The sequence below is a fragment of the Lissotriton helveticus genome, chromosome 11 (genome assembly GCF_964261635.1).
Source record: "Lissotriton helveticus chromosome 11, aLisHel1.1, whole genome shotgun sequence".
In the NCBI taxonomy this organism is placed as follows: Eukaryota; Metazoa; Chordata; class Amphibia; order Caudata; family Salamandridae; genus Lissotriton; species Lissotriton helveticus.
This window is the reverse complement of record NC_136072.1, coordinates 150832220-150857563: the sequence shown is the minus strand read 5'-3', so window position 1 is coordinate 150857563 and position 25344 is coordinate 150832220.

Sequence of the window (25344 nt, the reverse complement as noted above, 5' to 3'; positions counted from 1 at the left end):
CAGGCTGCAGGCATCAAATGGCTAAATCAAGAAAATGCCAACTTTTTAAAAGTGAAATTTTCAGAATTGTAATTTTAAATCAGGTATCCCTTTAAGTTAGGGTTTGAAATTAGGATTCCAGAGACACCAAACCTAATCCAGTTATCTCTATCCACTTGGAAATTACACTTATAAAATTGAATAAGCCAAATTATATATTATCCCATGGGAGAGATAGGCCTTGGAGTAGTGAAATACGAATTTGAGAGTTTTACTCTACCAGGACATGTAAAACTTAAACGTACATGTCCTAGGTTTTAATTCATTGCACCCAGCCCTTTGGCCTGTCCAGGGTCTATTCTACGGGTGATATATATGTATTTAAAATGAAGGTTTGGGCCTGGCAAAAGGTTTACTTTGCCAGGTTGACATGGCACTTTAAACTTTACACACAGGCTCTGCAAAGGTGGGTGGGACAATCATTGCTGCAGGTCCACTAGTAGCATTTCATTTACAGGCCCTTGGTACATATAGTACTACTTTAGTAGGGACTTATGAATACATTAAATAAACTGATTGGGTATAAGAAAATATTACCAGGTTTAGAGGCGATAGTATATGGCCTTTAGCAGTGGGTAACAGTGGCAAGAACTAGTTGCATCAGTTACATCTTTTTTAACCCTGGGCGTAGATTGCGTAGTAGCGCTACGCGTAGCTACACGAAGTGCACTACGCAGCCTACGCGTAGCTACGCGAACTGCGTAGTGCTGTAGGGAAAATGCTATTCGCACTGATTGCACAGTGCCGAACGCTTGCCCGCACTGCGCAATCATTGCAAACGGCATCTTGCACAGTGCAAGCGGTCGTTTTCTGCCGCTCGAGTAGATTTGTACTCAAGCGGCAGCTTACTCAACGTGGACTGGTAGTTTCTCATCGCGAGCTGTTGCGAGCATATGCGACCACTCGAATGAGAAACCTGACCCTCCCGCGTTGAGAATCTCGCCGTGAGGTTTATTTTCCATGCTCGTGATCGGCAACTTGATGTTGCTGATCGCGAACGAGGACAAAGTCTCTCCCGGATGTTGATTTTGCTCGCTCGTGGTCACCAACTTGACATTGAGGACCGTGAGCAAGCATAAAATGCCTGCTACGCTATGCGTTTTTGCACTTTTGTTACAAACTACGCTGGCTCTGCGAGCGTAGCGTAGTCCTACTTCCAGGGTTAATCTTTTAATTTATTTGAAGATGTCAAGAACTGCCAGACAGGAATATCCAATATAGGTAAAGTTAGAGGAACCTGGCACTCTTAAAACCTGGGCCAGAGTAGGAGAGGACTGAGGAAGGGAAAAAGAAGCAAGAAGTGACATACAGGTAATTATTCGTCCATGATGGACTGGAAAAGGATTGTGCGGAACATTGGTGTGGAACCCATGATAGATTAGGCAAAAACGATATATGTCACATCCTGTTCCTAGAGCTGAAGAGGAGCTATCTTATGTTGAGTCCATGAACTGGAAGAACGCTCAGAAATGGTGTTAGAAGAATGACTGGAGGTCAGTGACATAGTACAGAGCACAGAGACAGAGTTAGAGCTAGGAAAGCATGTCAATCTCTCCCCAGATGGTTCCCACAGAGTATGAGACAAACACAAGTGTCTGAGTTAAAAATCAAACTTGCACTGCGGTATCAAACTCCAGACAGGTGAGCTGAAAGAAAGGTTAAAACCTTCCTCCTGCATGAAATAATTGATACTGAGTTCGAAAATTGTGCTGTCCATTAAGCAACTGCAACTCACCAAGAGTGCACCTATATAACATCAGTATTTTCCCTCCAGTGCTCTTACAGTGTGGGTGTTGAAAAAGCCAGACAGACTTTGTGAAAGCATCAAATAGTTTTCAATCTTGTTGCCATCAATTTCTGTTCAGTAAGTACATTTCTAATTCCCATCTTACACTTCTTGGTAATTGTCAGACAATAAAACTCACACTTATTCAGGTTGATGCCAGTGAGTCTGATTGCCTAAAATACCAATTAATCTTTATGTAGAATATGAAATTGAAATTTAGAATCCAAATAGTAGCACCAGAGATATTGAATTTAGAATGTTAAAGATTTTAGTGGAAATACAACCAAAAAGCACAAAGAACAGTGGAAATCTGGTCGTGGCACACCTTGACAAAATCACAAGTTCAGTCCGACCACGATGGAGCACAGGCTGGCCACAGGAACCCAGTTAGGCCCAATGAACAAAGTACCTTAAATCCTTGGTTGTGTATCTTTGCGTGGATTCATGTCAAAGATGCATCACATAGCCAAAGTGATGCGTTGGTTCTGAGATGCAGCAGGACTACGGTGAGAGGTCTTGTTGCATAATCATCAAGGATCCCATTGATGTGGCTTATAATGCAAAGTCCGGCGTCTGGGAGGCAGCTGAAGGTTCTTCGGTTCTGGAGAACTGCAAGGCTGTGATGCGTAAGCTGGAGTTGTCATTAAACCTGCTATTGACGAGGGATGCGAGGGCCTGCGCTGATGGTGCATTGCACAGCAGTGGTTCCGAAGGCGATGCAGCTTTGGCAGCGTTGCGAGTACTTGCAATGAGTCCAATCCATACAGCAGCGGTGATGTAGCAGTTTTGCTTGGGGATATGCTGCTCAGCAGAGAAAATGCGTCTGTTGTGCTTGAGGATGTGCTACTCAGCAGAGAAGACACATTGGTTCCACTGGCAAGCACCTTAGGCCCACTTCCAAGGGTCCAGGACTGGGGTGGCACCACTTCTCAGGATAGACTCACAGATGGCAGACTCCATGTGAAGGTGCAGGGTTGTTGGAAGCCTGTTGTGTTCCTGAGGCTTCATATCAGGTGCCACCCCACAAACTTTTGCAGTCACTTTGGATTCTGGGTTCAAGGGATGTAGATCCAGTCCTTCTCAATCAGTTAAAAGGACAGCAGGGCAACGGTTTCTTCAGATTAGCAGTCAAGCAGAGTGGCAATCCTTGCAGCAGTACAGCAGTCCTTCTTCCTGGCAGAGTATCCACAGGTCCAGAAGTGTACTAAAAAGTTGGTGCCCGAGGTCCTTCTTTTATGCTCTGGTGCCCTGGAGCCAGATGTACGCCATTTTTTTGCGGTTGCAAATGGAAAATCGGCCCATTTGCGACTGCAAAAAAGGGTGGTGGTATGTACAAACGCTATTTTGTGAGTCAGTGACTCACAAAATATTGTTTCAAAGTCTCTATTAGGAAGGGGCATGCCAAGGGCATCCCTTCCTAATAGCTATTCAGAATGGCATGTACCATTGTCTCACTTTACTGCCTACTTCAAGTAGGTGGTAAGCCACTCGCAAACGGGAATGAGTCGCCAGGGGACCTCTACCCCTTTGTGAATGGGTACAAAAATATTTTTTAAGAGCAGGCAGTGGTCCCAGAGAATGCATCCTGTTTTCCTTTGAGGAAACCGGGCTGCTTTATTGAAAAATCAAACACAGACATGGGGGTCTGCTGTCCCCAGCAGGCCACCATCCCTGTGTTTGCAGGCCATTCCCAATGGGTCACAATTTGCAACCTGCCTCATGAATATTAATGAGGCATTTCCCTTGCAACCCATTTGAGAATCGCACACAGTGTCTCAGACACTGTTGTACATCCCATTTTGTGAGTCGCAAAACGTTGCAATTTGCGATTCTCAAAATGGAATGGTCGTACATCTGGCCCTTGGCTCTGTAATGTGAAAAAGCTTCTAGATAGTGTACGCTAGCGCGGGTGAGGTGTGCAGAGGTTCTGTGGCGCTCTACAGAAGTACACTTGAAATATGTTGTGAACTTACTTATGTGCAGTGCTTGGAGGTGAAGAGATCACCCACTCCCCATTTGGACGATCAAAATCACCCAGTTTGTACAAAAAACTGATTTCCCCAGCACACACTAATGTCACAATGTATTCCATAAATACCAGATATCAACAATTCTTGTCTTTCTTTGTATTTGTTAGGTTTATTCTCATATGCTCTTGCTTAGTTCTTTTTTAAGCCTCTTTTTAGCCAACACGTGTTTCGTCGCCCATGGCAGGTGGCCACGACTTCATCAGGGCTGTTTCGTCGTATGGTTAGTGTTATCTTTTAACCAGTTGTAATTCCGTCCCAGTTTCCCAAAATAATTCCTTGTCTTCGTTAGTTTTTCTCTCCTAATTGTGTCAGTATTATCCCTTATTATTTGTTGTCATCCATTTTACCGCCTTCCGAGTGTTTGCTTGTGAAACCTTCCATCGTCCCAGTGAGTACACTTCTAGATAGTGGCTTGAAGTGCACAGATGCCTTGCTCTCCCTACCCTGGCACCAAACTGTCTAAAGTGACAATGCAGGGTAGTAAAGCCCTTTGTGTGAAGACAGGACACAACCTATTCAAGTGAAAGTGAGGCTTGGCCCTGCTTCTCCTTACCCTCCTGCCGATGATGGCCCTACCAATCACACCTAAGTTTCCATTGTGTTTGTCTGTTTAGGAGGAATACACCCAGCCATATGACCAAAGACAGGCTGCAGGCATCAAATGGCTAAAGCAAGAAAATGCCAACTTTTTTAAAGTGAAATTTTCAGAATTGTAATTTTAATTCAGCTATCCCTTTAAGTTAGGGTTTGAAATTAGGATTCCAGAGACACCAAACCTAATCCATTTATCTCTGTCCACTTGGAAATTACACTTATAAAATTGAATAAGCCAAATCATATATTATCCCATGGGAGAGATAGGCCTTGCAGTAGTGAAATACGAATGTGAGAGTTTTACTCTACCAGGACATGTAAAACTTAAACGTACATGTCCTAAGTTTTAACTCATTGCACCCAGCCCTTTGGGCTGTCCAGTGTCTATTCTAAGGGTGATATATATGTATTTAAAATGAAGGTTTGGGCCTGGCAAAAGGTTTACTTTGCCAGGTTGACATGGCACTTTAAACTTTACACAGAGGCTCTGCAAAGGTGGGTGGCACAATCATTGCGGCAGGTCCACTAGTAGCATTTTATTTACAGGCCCTGGGTACATATATAGTACTACTTTAGTAGGCACTTATGAATACATTAAATAAAGTGAAAGACACACAATTGATGGAAGGGCTGCAGAACAAATCAAAACACTCAACCCTAGTCAAGAGATCTAGGTTAAATCCCTCATTCATTTGCTCACCATACCACCCCAGTTTAGACCTGTCCATATGCAAATCAGTCTTGACCCTGTGCCTCATGGGAACAGTCCAGCCTGAAATGCCAAGCCAGGTCCTCCCTTGACCGGAAACAAGTATTCTAGGAGCGGTTTCGGGCTTTCACCCCATATCATCCAGGATAGCTTGAATCCAGTGGCACAGTGAGCCCGGGACCCACGTCTGGGCATACCCGGCGCACTTAAGGCGAGAAAGCAAAAGACACACAATTGATGAAAGGAATGCAGAACAAAACAAAACTTTCACACCCAGTCAAGAGATCTGGGTTAAATCCATCATTCTTTTGCTCACCATGCCATCCCAGTGTAGACCTGGCCATATGCAAATCCGTCTTGACCCTGTGCCTCATGGGAATGGTCCAGCCCGAACAGCCAAGCCAGGTCCTCCCGGGACCGGAAACAAGCATCCTAGGACCGGTTTCCAGGTTTAGGCCCAGATCTCTGTACTTGGGTGAATGTATGACGTTGTTCTGCATTCTGCCCATCAATTGTTCTTTTTACAGTGGTGAAGTACTCAGAGAGCCAACAAAAATGAGGCCAGAAAAATAGATAAGGAAGGCAAAAAGTTGGGGGAAAGACCCCCCTAAGGTTGAGAGGTCTGACACCACACCAAAATCATTGAGCACTGGCAAAACCATTCGGTCTTGATTATGTGTTATTAATTCTATTTTTTCTTAATGCTGTACATTGTGTGATATGATTCCATGGACAAATAGAACACACATACAGGCTTACAACTGTTATTCTATAGGTAACTATAATTATTAAACAACTAATCGCTCATGATGATTGACACTCCAAATTTCATTGCCTTGGCTGTGGGTGTTTCCAAAACATGAATGTCATTTCCAGCATAGTAATGTCAGAAAGAGTTGGGCACATTTATTACATTTTGTTAAGCTGATTTGATACAAGATGTAAATAATGCTTTGAGCAAGCAATGACTGACCTAAAGCTCCTCTATATGTATTATACTTTTCTTCATTACATGCGCTCTGCAAAGCCACAACAAGTTAAACATCTGTTCTTGAAAAATGAATTGCTGCTTTTATAATGTTGCTGTTTTAAACAATCTTCATTGAGGACAAAATGTATGCAGAAATTCTGTAGTCAATTATTGGAAATATACAAAAGGCATGATAGATTGCAGGAAGGGACTGCCAGGGGTTGTTTCACAAGTTACACTTTGCATTCTAAAGGCCCTCATAGAGAAAAATTTGATGTGTCAGTGCTGGTGAGCTATTCTATATAATAGTTGTCAAGCGATCCCGAGCCAAGTGCAAAATCCCTAGTCCAGCTGCAATCCTGCAGCTAACATGATGTGCTCTGCAGCACTCTGAAACACGTACTTATAATGAAAAAAAATGCACCACTGTAAGACCCATAACTAAAACTGGTGTGGGCAATAAAACCTGGGTTGCCACAGGCATTACACACTACCTCGGGCCACCAGGCAGACTCAGGGGCCACATGTACGACTGTTCCTAGCAGTCAAAAATTGAGATTCAGGCTGTTAACGACCACTAAAAATGGGTTGTAGCATGTATCTAACCTATTTTGCGAGTCAGTAACCTGATAAATATAGGGTTGTGAGTCAGTATTAGGACAAATGCGTCCCTTCCTAATAGTGAGTCGCAGGGGGATGTAGGATTGTTTAGTGATCGAAATGCGGTTTCAAAACAATTGCAGTTTACCGCCTACGTCCATAGGGGACCCATTCCCTTTTGTGACTACCAGCTAAATCGTTTTTTAAGAGAAGGCAGTGGTCCCACGGAGCACTGCCCACTCTTAAAATTGAAACTGATACCTTTCATTTTAAGGAAAATGGTCTGCATTGGAAAAAAAAGTTGCTTTATTTAAAAAGCAAACACAGACATGGGGGTCTGCTGTCCCCAGCCGGCCACCATCCCTGTGTTATTGGCCGTTCCCCATGGGTCGCAAATTATGACCTGCTTCATGAATATTGATGAGGCAGGTCATCTGCAACCCCATTGAGAATCGCAAAATGTGTCTGAGACACATTAGTACATCTCCTTTTGAGGCTCGCAAATGGTGAGTCACTGCAATTTGCAAATTGTGAGTCGCAAAAGGAAATGGTCTTACATGTGGCCCGAGATCTCACCTGTGGTGACTCAATTGAATGATAAAAAATGTGTTGTGTCACAGTCTCTGGAGCTGGAGAGAAGAGAGTAGCATTGCATATTACATATGGGAGAAAACACCAGGGTTGAGTCAGACGGCCTAAGTCAAAGCTATGCATAGTAAGACCTCCAAGTTGAGGCATAGTTTGGAAACTGCATTTTTTCTTTTTAACTTTCATATCCTTTTCAATAGTTGCATCTCCCTGCTTGAATGTGCCCTGGCTTCAAATATTTTTTTATTGTGACAAGCATAGGAAACGATTTAAAAAACATTACAAATTTAAATGTATTGTCTATAAAATGTACATCAATATATCTTGTTAACCTGTTTAAAGGTAATGAATTAAAGCATATTCATATCATTTTAAAACTGACAGTGAAATGGGGCAACCATTTTAAAACACTGCAAAAACTGTTCATTTTCACAGACTGTATCTACTTGGGGGCATATTCTCAAGGACTTATCGCTGATTTATCGGCACTTTAGCACCGCAAAAGTGGTGATAGATATATCGCCCTATTCTCAAGCTGGTGCAAACTGCCGATATCTGCAGTTTTCCAGCGATAGCTGCTGCACAAAACATTGCCACGGATGAGAGAGACCACTAACGCTAATGATATGCAGAGGAGGCGTTCCCATGCAAAAACACATGAAAACACCACTTCGCAATATTCCCAACGAGAAGCCAGATCTGCAAACCAAAAACAGGCGATAAGGTGCATTAGGAGCAGGGATTTAACACCTGCCTTTTACTGGTGTTAAGCAGGACGACAGCCTGCAGTAGAAAGGGAGCCCAGCCCAGAGCCACATCTGAAGACCAACAGATGCCATGGAGCTAACGATCATGCAGCTTGGATACCCAAGAGGGCCACAACACCCACCACCACCACCCTCATGATCCCCCCACTACCACCTAGGCAGCACAGAACAAGCCAGCGGACGTTCCTAAAACACACCAGCCTCAGAGACTCAAAGCCAGAGGATGCCATTGCTCACTACAGGCTCAAAAGGACAACCATCCTCCGTATCCTGTCCCACATTGCCCACAGGCTGACAGTACCAACACAGCAGAGAACCAACGTCCCTCCGCAGACAAAGCTACTGGCTGTGCTGCACCTGTTGGCCTCTGGTACCTTCCAACCAACAACTGCCAGAGTCGGAGGTGTCTCACAGTCAGCCCTGCCAAACTTCCTCACACATGTCTTGGATGCATGCCCACAAAAGCAATGGCGGGCCCCTGTATCCGCACCACATGCTAGTTCCAATTCGTAGTGTTCCTGCACAACTAACCCCAACACCAGCCGTTGCTTGATGACTCTGTGCTCCAGATCTAAAGATTGTAGTTACTGAAATGGGGGTGCGCCAGGCCATGAAGTCCAGTAGTCAACAGTAGTGTAAAAACAGTTCTTCATTACAAATACATAAATCAACAATATGAAAAGCTCAGCCAACACATTCCATTCCCAACGGGGAACTTCATCAGGGCAACGTGTGGTTTCAATTAACTGCCTATGCTGCGGGAACGCCCCAATATAATTCCATATTCCGAAAGTCAGCATGCAGAAACCTGTTGGAGAAATGGTGACAATGGTCAAGCGTCCGTATAGTCACAAACGTAATCTGGTACAGTGTATTGCACTTGGACAAACCGGAAGGCTTACAGGTATGTATGTATGTATTTATTTACTTGATTAAGCGCAACTGCCACCCAAAGGGTACCCTGGCGCTGAGACTGCGTCCGTGCTGCAACAGGTCTATCATTACATTTTCCTAGGGAACAAGAACGTTTTCAGGTCCTTTTTAAAAGAGGGGAGATCCTGTGTACTCCTCAATGTCAACGGGAGTGAGTTCCAAAGTGTAGCGGCCGTAAAGCCAAACGCCCGGCCGCCCATCCTCACTCTATTTATCCTCGGGACCGTCACTAAGAACGCCGAAGAAGATCTTAATGATCTAGTAGCGCAGTACCAGGAAAACAGGTTTGGATCGGCGTTGGCCCCTGTCCATGCAGGGCCTTGAAAACAAGACAAGCTGACTTGAACAATATTCTCTGCTGGACAGGTAGCCAGTGGAGATCAGCCAGTGCTCCCGTGGCAGAGGCAGATCGAGGACGCGCTAGAGCCAGCTTAGCCGCCATATTTTGTATCCTCTGTAGTTTTAAAATTAGAAGTTTTGGGGGTATGATAAATCCTGCATAAAAAGACCATAACAGAAGTTCGTGTGGCCGTAAACTTCGTAGGAAAGAAAAGGAAGATTAGGACCATACAAACTTCTGTTAAGGTCTTATTATGCAGGATTTATCATACCTGTAAGCATCACGGTTTGTATCAACTTGATACCCCTGCATCTTCACTTCCCCCACACTGCGCAGGAACAGCTGGAGACCAAGCAAGGGAACTACACTATAGCTGGCTTCTCGCACGTGTTGGGGGCAATTGACTGCACACATGTACTACTTGTGCCCCTGCTGACAGTGCACACAATAACCGCAACAGAAACCACATGCATTCCATCAATGTGCAGGCAAAAGTGGACAACCAGGGCCTGTGCACCAATGGTGTCGCAAACTTCCCAGGCAGTGTGCATAATTCCCACATCTTCTGCAGGTCCATCACCAACCAGCGCTTTGAGGATGGCACCTATGTAAATGCACTGCTCATCGGTAAGTAACAACTGAACACATCACACACCTAAACTCCACAATCATACAACTCACAACTGTGGGAATGCACATGTTACAAAATCACATACAACATGCCAATCAATCCTGTCCATAGTCCTACAAACACGTAGTAGATCACCTTCAATGGCCAGATTTACACTCGAGACGAGTTGGCTACGCCCCAAGCCAACCCACGCACAACTCGTCATCGCATGCAGGGTCGTGTCTGCCAGGGCGGCGCCCCCCACCTAGCCATGAGGCCACCGCCATGACCGGTGGTGTCTGCGTGATCCTGTGCACCTGCTGCACCCAAACCCTGGTCCCCAGACCCGTCCGCCACCCCTGCGCACCCAGGCCTCAATGTTCACCTGTTGCCACCGGTGTGCCTCCAAGAGGGCCCACCACGTGCCGGTGCAACCTCCTCAGCCGATCGCTGGATTCCACGCCACAGGCCCCCAGCACACCCTGGGGCACTGCACCCAGAGTCATGTGCGTGCTGACTGCTGCCTTCGGCATACACTGCAGTCCAGCAGGGCTCTCAATTCAAATCGAATCTTGATTGGCAGGACACCGTATTGAGGCCTTCACATCATCGCAGGCTGCACACCCGCTCAGCTCTTCAGGTGCCCCAACCTCTGCAAGTCAGTGTGCCGGCCTCAGTGCATTGGGGGCCACCAACTCTGTGCACCGTAAGTCATCGTCCTGTGGCGGTAGGCCTGTGTCATGGACCCTTTATGATTGAGTCTCGTGGTGCGGACGCCATCATGTCACCTCCGGCTGTGGGGAATGTGTTGTGGTAGGCCCCTTTTATTGGCAGGGTCACATGTCCTGTTATGCCTGTGCTGGATAGGTGTGGGTGTAAACAAGCCCTCAGGGAGTGGATGTGGCATGCTGAAAATTAGACCAATGATCAGCAGATCACTACAGGGAAGACCTGGGACATGTAGCTTTGTCGTCCCCCCCTGTAAGCGTAAGCAGAGTGGCCTTGGCTGGCATATGCCAGTCCAGCGTAGCGGTGTGAACAATGAGCCCAGGGCTCTGGGCGTGGATCACATCTGGGCTGGACAAGAAAGTAACTAATGCGTGGATCTCTGTTTAGTACTGGCACCCCCCGGACCGCAATCAGCAATGTTGCACCCTGTGACTCAAGTCTGACAACATGAGCAACATGGACGTAAGGGGGAATCACTGACCCTACATTCATCCATACTTTCATACTTGAATGATCACAGACATGACACATCTGTGTGAATTTTAATGTTTTATTCACATTCAGTGGAGTGTTGAAGCTGGAGCAGTACAGGGTCATGCAAACCCCACTTTACATTGTTGCCTCGTGGAGGGCCAGCTAGAGTCCTTTAGGGAATGACAAGTTCATCGGAAGAGGAAGAGTTCAGTCCGCAGTCTGATTGCTGTATCATTGGTAACCAAACAGAATATGGCAGTCGAGGTCCAAGTCGAGGTCCAAGGTGAGTGTTGCAGAGTGTATTGGAGGACAGTGGAAGGTAATGATGCAGAGGGAAGAACCAAGCAGAAACAGGCCATATGACAGAGATGAATGCTACTGCTTCCTTCTTACCACTAAGGCAGAATCATCCGCAGCTTCGTCCTCTGATGTTTCATGTGCCTCACATGTGGGTGGTGTTGTTTTGTCTGCATCACTGTGTGGCAGTTACACATCAGTGGCTGGAGGTGGATTGTCTGCAGCACTGTGTGTCACTGACACATCAGGGGGTGAAGATTTGGATGTAGAGGCAGCAGCAGCATTCATCGGCGTCAGGCCTTGTGGCGGCAATGCCATGATGAGGGTCTGCAGGGCATGGAAGAACCCAGCTACATCTTGCTGGTGTGCAGCTGTGGTAGCCATTCTTTGCACCTGCATCCATCAATGTTCTCCATGATCCTCCACATGTGTCCCAAATCCCGGCTGACATTGCTGGAGCCACTCTGACTAGACAGTTGTTCTTGTCTCATAGTCAGGACTTTAGCGATGTCAGTCATGGATCATTTGAGAGCATGGAGCGGACTGTGGGAGTCCGTTAGGGACTGTAAGTGGTCCCTGATGGGACTTAGACACCCACATATGGCATCTAGTTTGGCTGCCATGAGGTCAAACCCTACCAGCACCTGATCAGCCATCTTCTCCTGGCACCCTAACACACAGCGTTGGAAGGCCATGTGTTGTTCGCGGGGGTCCTGGGAGACAGCCGTGGTGGTGGGTGCTTCCTGCTGTGTGGTCTGTGCAGGGGGTTGGGTCTCCTCGATGCAGCTGGGCTGCCCTGCTCCTGGGGGTGGGGTACTGAGGATGTCCATGAGCTGTTGGAGGGCATCAGGGTCGATGGTGTGGAGGTCCTCTTCATCATCAGTGAAGAGTTGTTCGGTCTGCTCTGCATGAGATGTCGATTCTCCCTCTGCAATGTGAAGGGGAGATGCAGTTTAACATTGTGTTCTCATGTATGTCAATGCATTGTACAAGTTTACATACAGGCTGCATGACAATGTACATTGTGACTGTTTGGGAGGAGCTGCCTATTTGATGTGGGACAGTGGACATTTCGACACCATCACAGATGTGTGTTTGTACTTGTACATTATCATCTCACATTTCCCTGCTATGCCAAATGTGATTGGCCAGTTTCTATACACAAGTGGCACCAGTTGTGTCCTCTGTTCTGTTGTGAACCTGTGCAGTTTTTATCACATTTTTATCAATGTTGATGTGCTCTGAATGTTATGTGTGTGTGCTGCATTTTGGGAGAGTCGCCCCTGCAGCTCTGATTTTGCTGCCCCTTATCCCTTACTGTGTGCCTTTGACTTCCGTGCATATACAGTGCTGAGATGTTGCATACTTGGGTATATTGGGCTCTTGGTGGGAGTTGGGACTCTGGAGCATGGTTTGTTCGCAGGTGTGTTGTTGACGTCAGGGGTTGTTTGTGCACGTGGATGTGTCAGACTGTGACCTGCTCCTTTACGGATGTGGTCCACACTCAGCCACCTCAGTGTCGTGGCGTGCAACATGTCATGATATTTTGACTGCAGACATGCTAGTCATCATGCAGTGTCACTTGCATTGTCAGTGTGGCTCACAGACACGCCGCATTGCTGGGTTTGGCACATGTGCATGGGTTGGTTGTGAGATTGGTGATGTGTGGGAAGTGCCCCCTCTGAGCACATAGTCGATGGGGGCCTACTTGCTTTTTCTAGGTGTGCTGCTGTATGCCAAGGGGATCAGGGACATGATCCAGAGTCATTGTGGGTGTGCACTGTGCTATGCTTAATTGTGCATGTGTGCCATTGTGCCCATCTCCCCCCGTCCCCTCAGTCTCTGGTCGTTACACACCCTGTTACTGTTGTGTCAGGTCATGATGACTGTGGACACCATTTCCTCCATCTCATCCAGCTCCTCCTGTGGCACTAGACTCCCACCTCCAGTCTGCATTGCTGCCTTCTGGTTGTTGTCGAGTTTCTGATTGGTTTTGCGCTATACATCATTCCAGCGCCTCTTGACCTCTTCCATTGTCCTCCTCAGCACTCCGACTGCATTCACCTTGTCCACGATGGACTGCCATATTCAATTTTTTGTTGCCAATGACACAGTAGAGGTGATAAACAGTAGTTGATGGTGTTCTATCACCTCCGTTATCTGGATCCTGTTTTCCTGCGGACTGAACCGTGTCTTCCTCTTCTTCTTCTCCTTGCCCTTCCCTAACCCCGAGGTCCCAGGCTGGTCCTCCGTGGGGCTTGTGGGGTTCTGGTTGTCCTCTGTACTTGCTTTGGCTAACTTCATTGTACTTTGCAATTGTTTTGGTTTTGTTTCTGTTCTTTTCTGCTTTTATAGTGATTTTTCCCACCTGAAGTGTGTGAATTGCAGGCCTGGTGCAGCTTAGCGATGATTTTTTTATCGCGGTTGGGCGACCGCCACTTTTTCACGTCCGTCTTTAGATTTTTATCGCCATCCCTGTAATTTTATCGCAGACATTTGATGCGTTATCTGGAAACTATTGCATGTTACCGCCATGCTGTGAATACGACGTTAACACAGAGTTATTTTACGATAGACGGCAATATGAAAAATTGCGTTAACCTATTTTGGAGATGATTATCGCACGTTCTTGAGAATATTCCCCTTAAAATATATAATGCAAACAAGTGAAAAGGAATGACTTTGGAGACGTAAGGCCTTCTTAAGCGTTTGTTGGAAGGGATAATATATCAAAATGAGGAGGGTACCATGTCTGCCATATTGCAAGTGCAATAGGCTGTTATGCCCCTACAATATGTATGATGGGACATCAGCCACATTTGTAATGGAGTGTTCCATCTCATCTTCCAAACTATAAATATGGCCCATATTTATTTCAGCTTGTAACTCAGGAGAGTGATTGATTCTAAAGTTGCCTTCCCCAGCAGCATTTGTCCAAGTGCAGGCACATTCTGTGAGGTCGATAAAGACTCTAGCTGCCTATTAGAACTCTATGATCCTCATAGGAACCTATGAGTGGAAGACGCCTCAGTGATAGGTGGGTTGATACTATAATGAAGTTAGTCGATTGTACTATATAGTTCAGCTAAATGCCAATCAAAATGCTGAATTTTGGTAGCATACAGCTGTGTGATTAAGACAGCTGACTAGAATGATATATAGTTTTTACATTGAAGAGAAAAAGTAGGATACATTGATAGCTAACTTAACAATACATGTTGAACTCAAGGGTCATGGTTAGACATATAGGACCCAATTTTGATGGATGTCGCACCATAACCGATGGCTGGTCGGTTGCGGTCCAACTGCAATTTGCTGATGTGGTCGGACCGACGCATTACAATGTGTGCGGTTGGAGGCAGCAGGTTGAGGGACCGAACAGCGCTTTTGGAAACACCTCATTATCCATTAACAAAGGTGGCTCCGGCAACGGGATTATGATGTCGGTTTCTGACAACCATTCCTTGTCAGCCTTTCCAACATGGAAAGGCTGTCAGAAAGCAAAATTGGGGGTTCCGCATTGTGGCCCCTGCACATCTGCCACACGGTGCAGGAATGTTTGAAAACATACATTTTCCAAGGGAAGCTAATGCTGCGGGCCATTTCTGTCCACAGCATAAGCTTGCATTGATAATGTTAGGTTTCCGACTGCCCTATGGGTGGTCGCATCCAAATAATGCAGTTGGAACTCCCAACCTGAGGCTGGGCGGTTCCCAATCCACAACGGTGTCGTCCACCCGACATCGTAATTAGCCCCAAAGTCATTTCAGACCTGCATTACATGAGCTAATCTTTGAAAAAATGAGTAATGCTTGATGGGAAGCCTGCTCTCTTCTTTGTGATTTTTTTCACACAAACTTTTCATAATTTTGATCTTTGAACCTACAACACCCTACTTTCCCCATTGTGTCTAATTTGTAACCATCCTGTACAAATTTTTAAGCATTTTAGATTATCACTTTTTATGTACAATCTTGAGTGGATGATAGCTAAATGCAAATGTTAAAAAAAATATATAAATGGCACAGAGAGACATAGGGCCCAATTTATATGTTGACGGAAAGGGTAGCCCATTGCAGAAGAGCACCCTGCGCACCAAAATAATGGTCCGCCCACCTGATTTATATGCAGGTGGACCTTTGGTGTAACCATGGTGGAGACTACCCCAATCACCATTTTGGTTACATCTCTTCGATGGCCAGATGCAGTAAGGGCCATTGGAGGTTGAACTGTATGCCTGACCACCAATTTTAGATTGGCTTATGTACTGGTCAGTTTTCACTGCCTGCCACCACCAGGAAAGCCCGGGTGGTAACGTGCAGTGAAAGCTGCTAAATGCTCCTTTGCCATGGTAGATAACTCCCATGGCGAGGGAGACACTCTTTGTATACTGGGGTTTTGTTTTTGAAAATAAATAGCAATTGTAAATTTGCCTTACTGTCCCATCATGTTTATTGGAGCCATAGAGCAAAGTTACAATACATTGGCAGAAACCACCTTGACAGCAGTTCCTGTCGGTGTTTGAAATGTCCACCTGCCTGACGGAAATCTCAAAATTTGGCAATCAGGAACTCTGCCAGGGCCATAGATAAATTTACTCTGTGTCCCTAGCAGAGGCTGGCCCACTGCCAAATATTAAATAAGGCCCATAGTTTACAAATATCACGTGCAATAACAGCTAATTAAACTCCTTCAATTTACTGACCCTTTAATCAATGTTGGGTGTCTAGCGACATCAGTTAATTTCCATTTGAGGTCCTGTATTTTCACTTCCACCAATTATTATTATAGAACTAATAAAGGGAAATACCAGTCACCGAAGGGCAACACAAGTAAATAAAGGTCATCAGGCAGATACAATTCTCAGAAGTGACAGACAGCAGCAGTAGGTATGCTTGTATGTATATCTATTTATTCATTCATTTGTTGCTTAATTGTGATGTTTACTACAGCAGATGTGCAGTTATACATTCTTGAAAACAGTGGACGTCACAAATTCGCCTGACTTAACCAATGGCAGCATTCTCTGAGGTCTCCATTTTGAAGTGAACTGAATTTACAGAGACGTTTGTGATTAATCTAACGTCTTCTGAAGCCTTTTGTGCAAGGAATACTCTGGAGTATACTCCACTTCATCTTCTCCCTCTGGAACTGACATCAGTGCTAGTTCCTTCTCAAACTCTAAGTCTCTGAGAAAGAAAGTTCCTTGCTCTATCTTGAGGTCTCTGATTTTGTCTGGATTCTTATATTATAATGTTATGTTCTTTTTCAGAAGCTCTCCTGTTTGTGTCCAAAACAACTCCTTTCTCAGAAAAGTGATCTTCCATAAAGATAATTTCCCAAAACTATAATCCACCAAATTTAATGATGATTATGTTAGGCACAGTTGTTTTGAAGGAGAAGTAAAAGTCGTGACCTAGAGATTATGAAGGGTATGTATGACACAGACTTCATAACCCACTCCATGTTGGCTACTAGCTCCGCAGTGTTCAATCAAGCCTAGAGACCAATGAAACTAGTCTCAAAATCTTTAGCAAGCAACTGGGATAAATAAACGTCATAGGAGCCAACCCTGGTCACCTAAATGGCATCCAGCATAACATCTGAGATTACAGAGTTCTGCCTGTTCAGATTCACCAGCGTAAGTTACAGAATCCACATCTACGACAGTTCCAGATGACCCTTTGACTAAAATGAAAAGGTCCTCGTAATGATGCCCTCATGGGCAACTCCTTTCTCTGAGGAGGAGTTCCATTAATGTCTTGTTTATGTACGAGTTTAGTTGAAACATTGGCCCATATTTACAACAGAATAGAGAAGTGTGATGCTAAGCAAACTTTGCTAACACCATGCTTCTCCATTCTGAAAATGCAGGGATGAGCGGTATTCACAAGAATACGGGGCACCCTGCGTTTCCCCTAGCCCTGGCACTGAGTTCAGCTTTCTAGCGCCAACACAGGCCCCCTTGCACCATAGTGCAAGGGTGCCTGCGTTGGGGGAAATGATTGTTTATGTGCTGGAAGGTCTCCCTTCCTGTAAAAAACAATTATTCATTGCGTTTTGAAACTTTTATCTGTGCTGCTAAATGCAGAATGCATAGACGTATCAAAACGTCCTTTTTTGTTGTTGATTTTTTTATGTGCAGGAAGGTACACATTCCTGCACATAAACAATCAATCAATGGCATTTTGCTGTTTCAATATGTGCTGCACAAGGCAGCACACATAGTAGCAGCAAAAAACGAGGAGAAATAAAGCATTTCTCCTCATTTTGCCATGCTAAGACCAGGTTTTCCCTGGTCTTAATTTTGGCGCTGTCTCCTATTTACGGCACCCTTGTAAATAGGGAGAGCATCAAAATAAATGGGTGTTGAGGTGGAACGCCCACCACAACACCCATTGCCTGCCTCTTTCATGCTAAGTATAGTGTGAAAGGGTGCCTTATTTACAAGGCAGAGTTAAGCCACATTAAGTGCCATGTAAATCAGGCAAAACCCCCATCGCCACCACAACTTCACTAAAAGTGACATTGTAGTGGCAATAGGGGCTTGCAAATTTGCCCCACTGTGCCACCTCTCCTGACCACTCTTCCTCCAGCAAGAGATTCTGGTTCTCTAGAAGGAATTAACCACTTCACCCAGCTCAAAACTTGCAGTAAAACAAGGACATAATGCAAGCCCCTGTAGCCCATGCTGCACAGGATACACCCAACTATTTAGAGGGTGCCAACTTTTTAGAGGTTCCCCATTCAGCTAAAAGGCTATGAAAATCTGTGAGATATGGGAGACTCCGGGCAATGTCAGCATATTCTACAAGGCAGGTGAGGCATAAGGCACTCTTGGTATGGCACTAGGAAGGTTCCATACTCAAACTCGATATGTCTAGGGTGAAGAGTGTGAGGAGACTATGAAAGAGGCCATTGACAAAAAGGACAGAGGGGCGCAGTCTGATCAGTAGGCATCAATCAATCAGAACATTTGTAGAGCGCTTCTCACCACCCTTGAGGGTATCGAGTGGCTGGAAGGGTCCAGTTGATTAGCCGAATAGCCAAGTTTTCAGGGACTTTCAGAACCTTGAAAGAGATGAATAAGTCCGCAGATGAAAAGGTTCCTCATTTCGTGGGGATTTATTTAGTGCATCAGCTAGAACACGATGACATGAACCAGGTCATAGAGAAAGGAGGGGAATATTCTTGGCTCTCTTTTCTATCTGAATACCTTTTATTCAAGCTGGGAAATAATGTATCTATGGCCAGCATTTTCTTTGCTCTCATGATATCTCCATAGGTAACACCTGCACTTTGGGGATGCATACAAAGACATTACTGCCCTCATGTTATACCCCTCATCCTACCTCCTTGTGACTATCTGAAAAAAAACTGCTGGTGACTTTTCACAAGAAAACTGCATGCATTATAAAAACAGATGCATGGTTGGACTGGGGAAGAAAATAGGCCAGGGCACCAAAATAGAAGTGGCCCTGTAAGGAAATCAAATAGATATAAAGTGTCTCACATTTTCAAATCAGGGAAGTTTTGAACTTGTGAAGACATGTTGTGTAGGTGTTTTGCATGGTATGGGAGACATGCATTTGTGCTTGCTGGGAGGGAGGGGATAGGTAGCGAGAAAGTGATCAAAGAGAGAGAAGACAAGGAGAGGAGAAAGGATAGAGAGAACATAGATGGAAAGAGAGAGATGGTACCAAGAGACAAAAGGAGTGGGGCTGGTTTCAGCATTTTTGCCTTGGATGCTTTTGGTTCCCTAGTTCAGCTCCTGCTGGCAGTCATTATATTATTTCCTGCTAGAGACAATTGTACTACCCAACAGACCTCAGGAATTACAGACCCATCTCACTGTTCCCCTTCCCAGCCAATGTCATCGAGCAGGCCATCAGCGCCCAACTCACCAAGTTCATTGAAACAAACCACACCCTGGACCCTCCCAATCAGGCTTCAGAAGCAACCACTGCACCCAGACTACACTCCTCACTGCAATAATCGACATCCGAACTCTGCTTGACCGAGGCAAAACCGCAGCTCTCATCCTCCTCGATCTCTTGGCTGCCTCAACACAATCTCCCACCACACCTTCTGCATAAGAATCCCCAATGCCTGCATCCTTGGTAAAGCCTTAGAGAGGACCCTCTCTTTCCTCATCGGCCGAACATGGAGAGTCAAGCTCCCATAGTTTTCCTCAGAACCTAAAGAGATCATATGCAGAGTTCCTCAGGGTTCCTCTCTGATCCCCACCCTTTTCAACATCTACAATGCCCTGCTTGCAGTCATCGTCAGAAACCACAGAATGAACATGGTCTCTTATGCTGATGACACCCAGATGATTCTCTCCCTCACCTACGAACCTACAACCACTGAAAGCGACTTAGGGATAAAGGCAGTCCCTGCCTGGATGAAGGACAGTTGCCCCAAACTCAACTCCAGCAAAACCGAAGTCCTCAGCCAGAGCACCACTCCCTCTACCTGGGGCGACTCATGGTGGCCCGCAACTCCTGGAACCCCATCACACTCACCAACCACACACGTAACCTCAGCATCATCCTTGACTCCTCCCTCTCAATGAACCCCAAATCAATGATCTCTCATCCTCCTGCTTCTACATGCCCCACCTGCTTCAGAAGATCTTCAATTGGATCCCCACCGTGTCCATGAGAACAGTCACACAGGCACTCGTTAGCAGCAAGCTTGACTACAGCAACAAACTGTGCGCCAGTGCCACCCAAAAACTCCAAAAGAAATTGCAGAGCATTCAGAACGCCTCGTCAGACTTATCATGTACATCTCCCGTCACAGCCACATCTCTGGTCACCTGAGAGATCTTCACTAGCTCCCAATCATAAAAGAATCACCTTCGTGCTCCTCACACACATTAACAAAGCCCTCCACAACACTGTACCTGCATAACTCAACCACTGCCTCTCCTTCTGCACTCCCACCAGACATCTCTGGCCTGCCCAACTGACCCTGGCCATTATCCCACAGATCCGCAAGACCTCAGCCAGATGGAGATCCATCTCCTACCTCACTGCAAAAACCAGAACTCTTTAACTCTACATCTCAGGCAATCACCTTCACTACCTCAATTCAGGAAAACATCAAGACCTGGCACACCTGATTGTTTTAGGTCAAGTTCAACACAGGTAATTCTAAATCAAACAATTCAATAGTTTCTGGGCGCCTCAGGATTGGTCCCTTCTGACTTGAAAGGGACTGTAGTGCAAACTAGTAACAGGGAGGTGTGGGGATACCCACACTGAATCCTGTGGACCTCCTCAAGAGGATAATAACCTCTAATTGCTCAAAGTTTCATCAACTTCATCATCAGAATATTCTTTAATCCAAAGGTCCTATATTTATCTAATATGGACACAGGTCATCTTCAAACGATATTCAGTGTGTGGTACATCACATAACGTTCAAAATGCCAAATCCCAATGCATTTCGGGACGGGGTCCCTTCATCAGGGGATGCAGTTATTCTGTGAACAAACCAAACACTACGTCAGGGAGCGAACCCAATCAACTAGGTACAGTATAATAGGAAATGGAGAATGAGAATAAATAAATAAAAGTAAATAGGAAACCGGTGGGTGAGCATCAAAGCAGCTTGAAAGCATTGGTGCAGAAAAAGGTTGTGAATAACAGAGGAAACACCGCTAAGGAAGGAAAAAGACCGAAGTTCAAAAAAATGGTGTCAGAAAATAAACGAGTGTCAAAAAGTATAGCGTACACCTGTAAAAATCCCGTTAAATGACACCCGAATAGTGCGTGTTGAGTATGAGGCACACACGCATAGTTTATGTGCACAGTGCTTACCAGAATCTTCAGGATTCGTGCTCAAGAAACGTATACCGGCAGAATAGCGTGCGTACACGGAACAAAGCGTGTTTTTAATAAACAACATCAGTGTACATAGAAGACGGACCAGGTAAACCAAGAAACATAGAGGAAAGACTATTGAATTAGTCATACGAACACTGAAGTTGAAGTACGATAACAACTGACACAGAGTCATATGAGCTTGACGTATATGCAGGAGAAAAGTGCAGGAAAAAAAGGAATGCAAATCATCATGGATAAATGTGGATCGACAAATTATAAGGGAAACAACAGTAGTATTAGACCATACAAACACACTGTGAGTCGGCCATATTGGATAGGGAAAATGAACATGGGATGCGGGACCCATTGAGGGAAAGTTGACCATTTGGCAGATTTAACTAATTTTGGACGATATGACGAAAAATGAATACAGGGGCGGTATTTCAGCTAGAAAAAGGAAGGTGAAAAAAGAGAGGGTGGAAAAAACCTCACAAAAGAGATGGGGTAAATCAAAAGGTAGAAGAGAAATTAAAGAGAAATGTAACAAACATAGAAGAGAGACTATTGAATCAACCATACAAACACTAAAGTTAAAGTGCGATAATAAGTGCCATGTGAGCTCAACATATGTACAGGAAACAGAATACATGGAAAAATGAGTAAATGATGCAATTCATCATGGATAAATGTGAGTCAAAAAATGTTCTGTAAAAGAACATTAAAAAAATTAGACCATACATACACACTGTGTATCAACCATCTTGGATAGGGAAAGTGAACATGGGAAGCGGGATCCATTGAGGAATTTTTAAGATACTTTCAGCTAGAAAAAAAAGAAGGTAAAAGAAAAAGAGGGTGGAAGAAGTCTCTAAACAGAGATAAGGCAAAAAAGGTAGAAAAAAGATGTGACAGGCAGAAAAAACAAAAGCAAGATGATGAAAGACAATAATTCATGATGGGAACATGTGGCTAATAGAAAAATATGAGCAGCATGTTTCAGAGGAAGCAACTGAATTCGATACGTTCATTGAGTCCTTTCGGTTGGCTGGACTCTAACAATTTTATCCAAAAGAGTTCTCGTTGAAGAAGTTTTTTCCAATTATCAATGCCTGGTCTCGTGGGGACAACCTCCAGGACAAGGAACCTTAACTGGCTGGTGTTGTGTTGGGATGTAATGAAATGGGCAGCAAATGGAGATTTTAAGTTCTTGTTTCTGATTGTGCTTTTATGTTCCGTTAAGCGAACTTTGATTTTCCTTTCAGTTTTGCCGACGTAAGGTAGACCACATGGGCACTTCAGTAGGTATACCAGATTCATGGAGTCACATGTGGCGTTGGTTCTTAATTTGATCTGTTTGCCAGATAGAGGATGGTTAATACAGTTCCCTCTAATTATGTTGTTGCAGTGACTGCAGTTGTGACATGGTTTGGTACCAGAAAAAGTTGAGGCAGATGGTTTAGGTTTGTATTCCAGCATGTTTTTTAAGTTTTTGGCTCTTTGGTATGCGAACAGTGGAGTGCAGTTGAAGATACCTTGGAAGTCCGGTTCAAGTTGTATCATCTGCCAGTTGCTAAGAATAATGTTTTTTATGGCTGAACTGCTGGAAGAGTATTTGGACACAAATACTGGTCTTTCAGTTTTTTTTGTTCCCAGACCAGGGACTAGAAGATCGTTTCTGTTTTTCGTGGTGATTCGGTCACTGGCCACCTGCAAAGTCACTTCAGGGTATTTTCTCTATATTTTTCCAAGATAATATTTTCAGTGCGTCGGTATTCTTCCGGTTCAGAGCATATTCTTTTCGCCCTCAACAATTGGGAAAAAGGTAGGTGCTTTTTTAAGGCAGTAGGGTGGCAACTGGTGTATAGAAGAGCGTTGTTTCGATATGTTGCTTTGACAAACAATGATGTTTTTAAACTGACATCATCAAGGGTGACTAGAATGTCCAAAAAAGGAGCATATTCAGACATAATTTTGCTCTATCTTCCGAAGCTTGATGTATTAAAGAAACTTATTGCATTGTATACAAGATTCATTTTTGGGCTCTAATGAACACACTTTTATCACAAGTCTATCTGTCAGGGATCATCAAACTTGACACTTAAAAAATCCAAACACAGTTGACTTGTTTTTCTACAGAAACAAGCAACCCAACATTCACTTTTATAGACCAAACAAAACCACTAAGACAATGGGCAATGACATAAACTGCAAACAGTGTACAGGCAAAATACTGCATACATAGTTAGATATTGGTTGAGAATAATGCCACTGTAGGAAGCAATACTTTATTCACATTGTGAAAACTAGAAAAGAAGATCTTGAAAGGAGATAACCCTACAACTCTCTTGCATTTTAAGAATGTAGACAATAAATGTGCTTTATCTGCTATTAGTTTATTTATAAAATCCAGCAGACCTGTGGCTAGATCTGGAAGAGGTAATGACTACCTGCCACAATATGCAAGTTCCAAACACGGCTGAATGTGATAGACCCTTGTCTCAAATAGTGTGCTCGCCATTTTTTGAAGAATGTCTTTAAAATAGTTTTGGGGCCTTAATTTATCAAATCGTTTACCCTAAAGCCAGCATGAAACATTGACAACATGTTTGTACTTTTATGATCTTCAAGAGTAATAAACGTGAAGAGAGTGTACATAGACATATAAACACCTTCCTCCACAAAAACAATCACAAGAGGTGTTTTCCTCTTTCTATGTGTGCTGCAGAATGCAGCACTCATAGAAAGAGGAAAGAAATGAGGAGAAATTAAAAAATGTCCCCGCATTGCGTCTCCCTACACCTCCCCTGGGAAGGTGTAGCATTCTTACGCATTCCCAGGTTCACAATTTCTCGTAAATCTGCCAAATGGCTTGCGGTGCCGCACTGAGTCACTTACTTGTGGATAAGGCCCTTAGGGGCTTATTTAGAAGCCCTTTGTGCTGCCGGTACGCCACTCTTTACCATATTAAAGTGTACACACAGGCTGTTCACTATATAAGAGATGAAAGGTTTACCTTTCGTGTTAGAACAAAATGTGTTTATCATTAGCTCTATACAGCGAAAATGAAGGTAGTTTGATATTTCAAATCAAATCCCACAGAGGGGTGCAGTGATGGTTCTCAATTTCCAACCCAACAACTTGTCACCTCTGTAATTACCCTATCCCCTAACATTATTTGCATGCATTTCCCTCTTAACAACTTGAGACCCAAAATACCTTGGTTTATATCCAAACATAGCTAACCTCTTCTAGGGGCCCGATGTAGGTGGCCATTACCGGTCGGTAACGGCCGAATTTTGCCCATTTATTGGTCTAGTGCTCGGCCCCTCCCGCCCTCGTGGGTATAAAATGGCCACCTTTGCCAGGGAGCGCAGCGGGCGCGCCGGCGGCGCGCCAAAGGCGCACCAAAGGCAAGCCCGTCTGCGCCCGTCCGCGCCCGTCCACGCCCGTCCGCGCCCAAACGGGCCTCGGGACTAGTCATGCTGCCGGGTTGGTCTCTTATGCCCGCGAGGATCTGCTGAACTAAATGTAAATGTAAATGTAAATGTATAGGCATTTATATAGCGCACTACTTACCCGTAGGGTCCCAAGGCGCTTCGACCGCTGCGAAACCCTTCCTGGCTTCCCTGAGAGATGGTCCCTTAATGGGTATCTCCAGGGTGAGACCAGGCATCCCCGGCGGTCTGGTGGGGCCGTTAGTGAAGATGAGGCAAGCTAATGCCCAGAGTTGCCGAGTGTGATCGCTGATCAGAGTGGGCACCGAGGCGAGAGAATTATCGAGTCCGCTGACCCTGGTCCAGAAACCTGCCGCGCCGGGAATCGAACCCTGGTCCCAGGCCGTCCTCTGCTCTCGGGTCTGCCGCCTCTAACCAGTGAGCCACACTACTTCACTACAACAATGGCCTGGGCTACTTGCCCAGGAATTCAGTCAACCGGGCTCAGAGATTAGGGATTCTAGTCAACCTCTCCTTTTCTTCAGACCCTACTAACCAGATGAACCTATGCGCTAATAGCTGGCCGGAGCCTGTCTCACAGCCCCCACCTT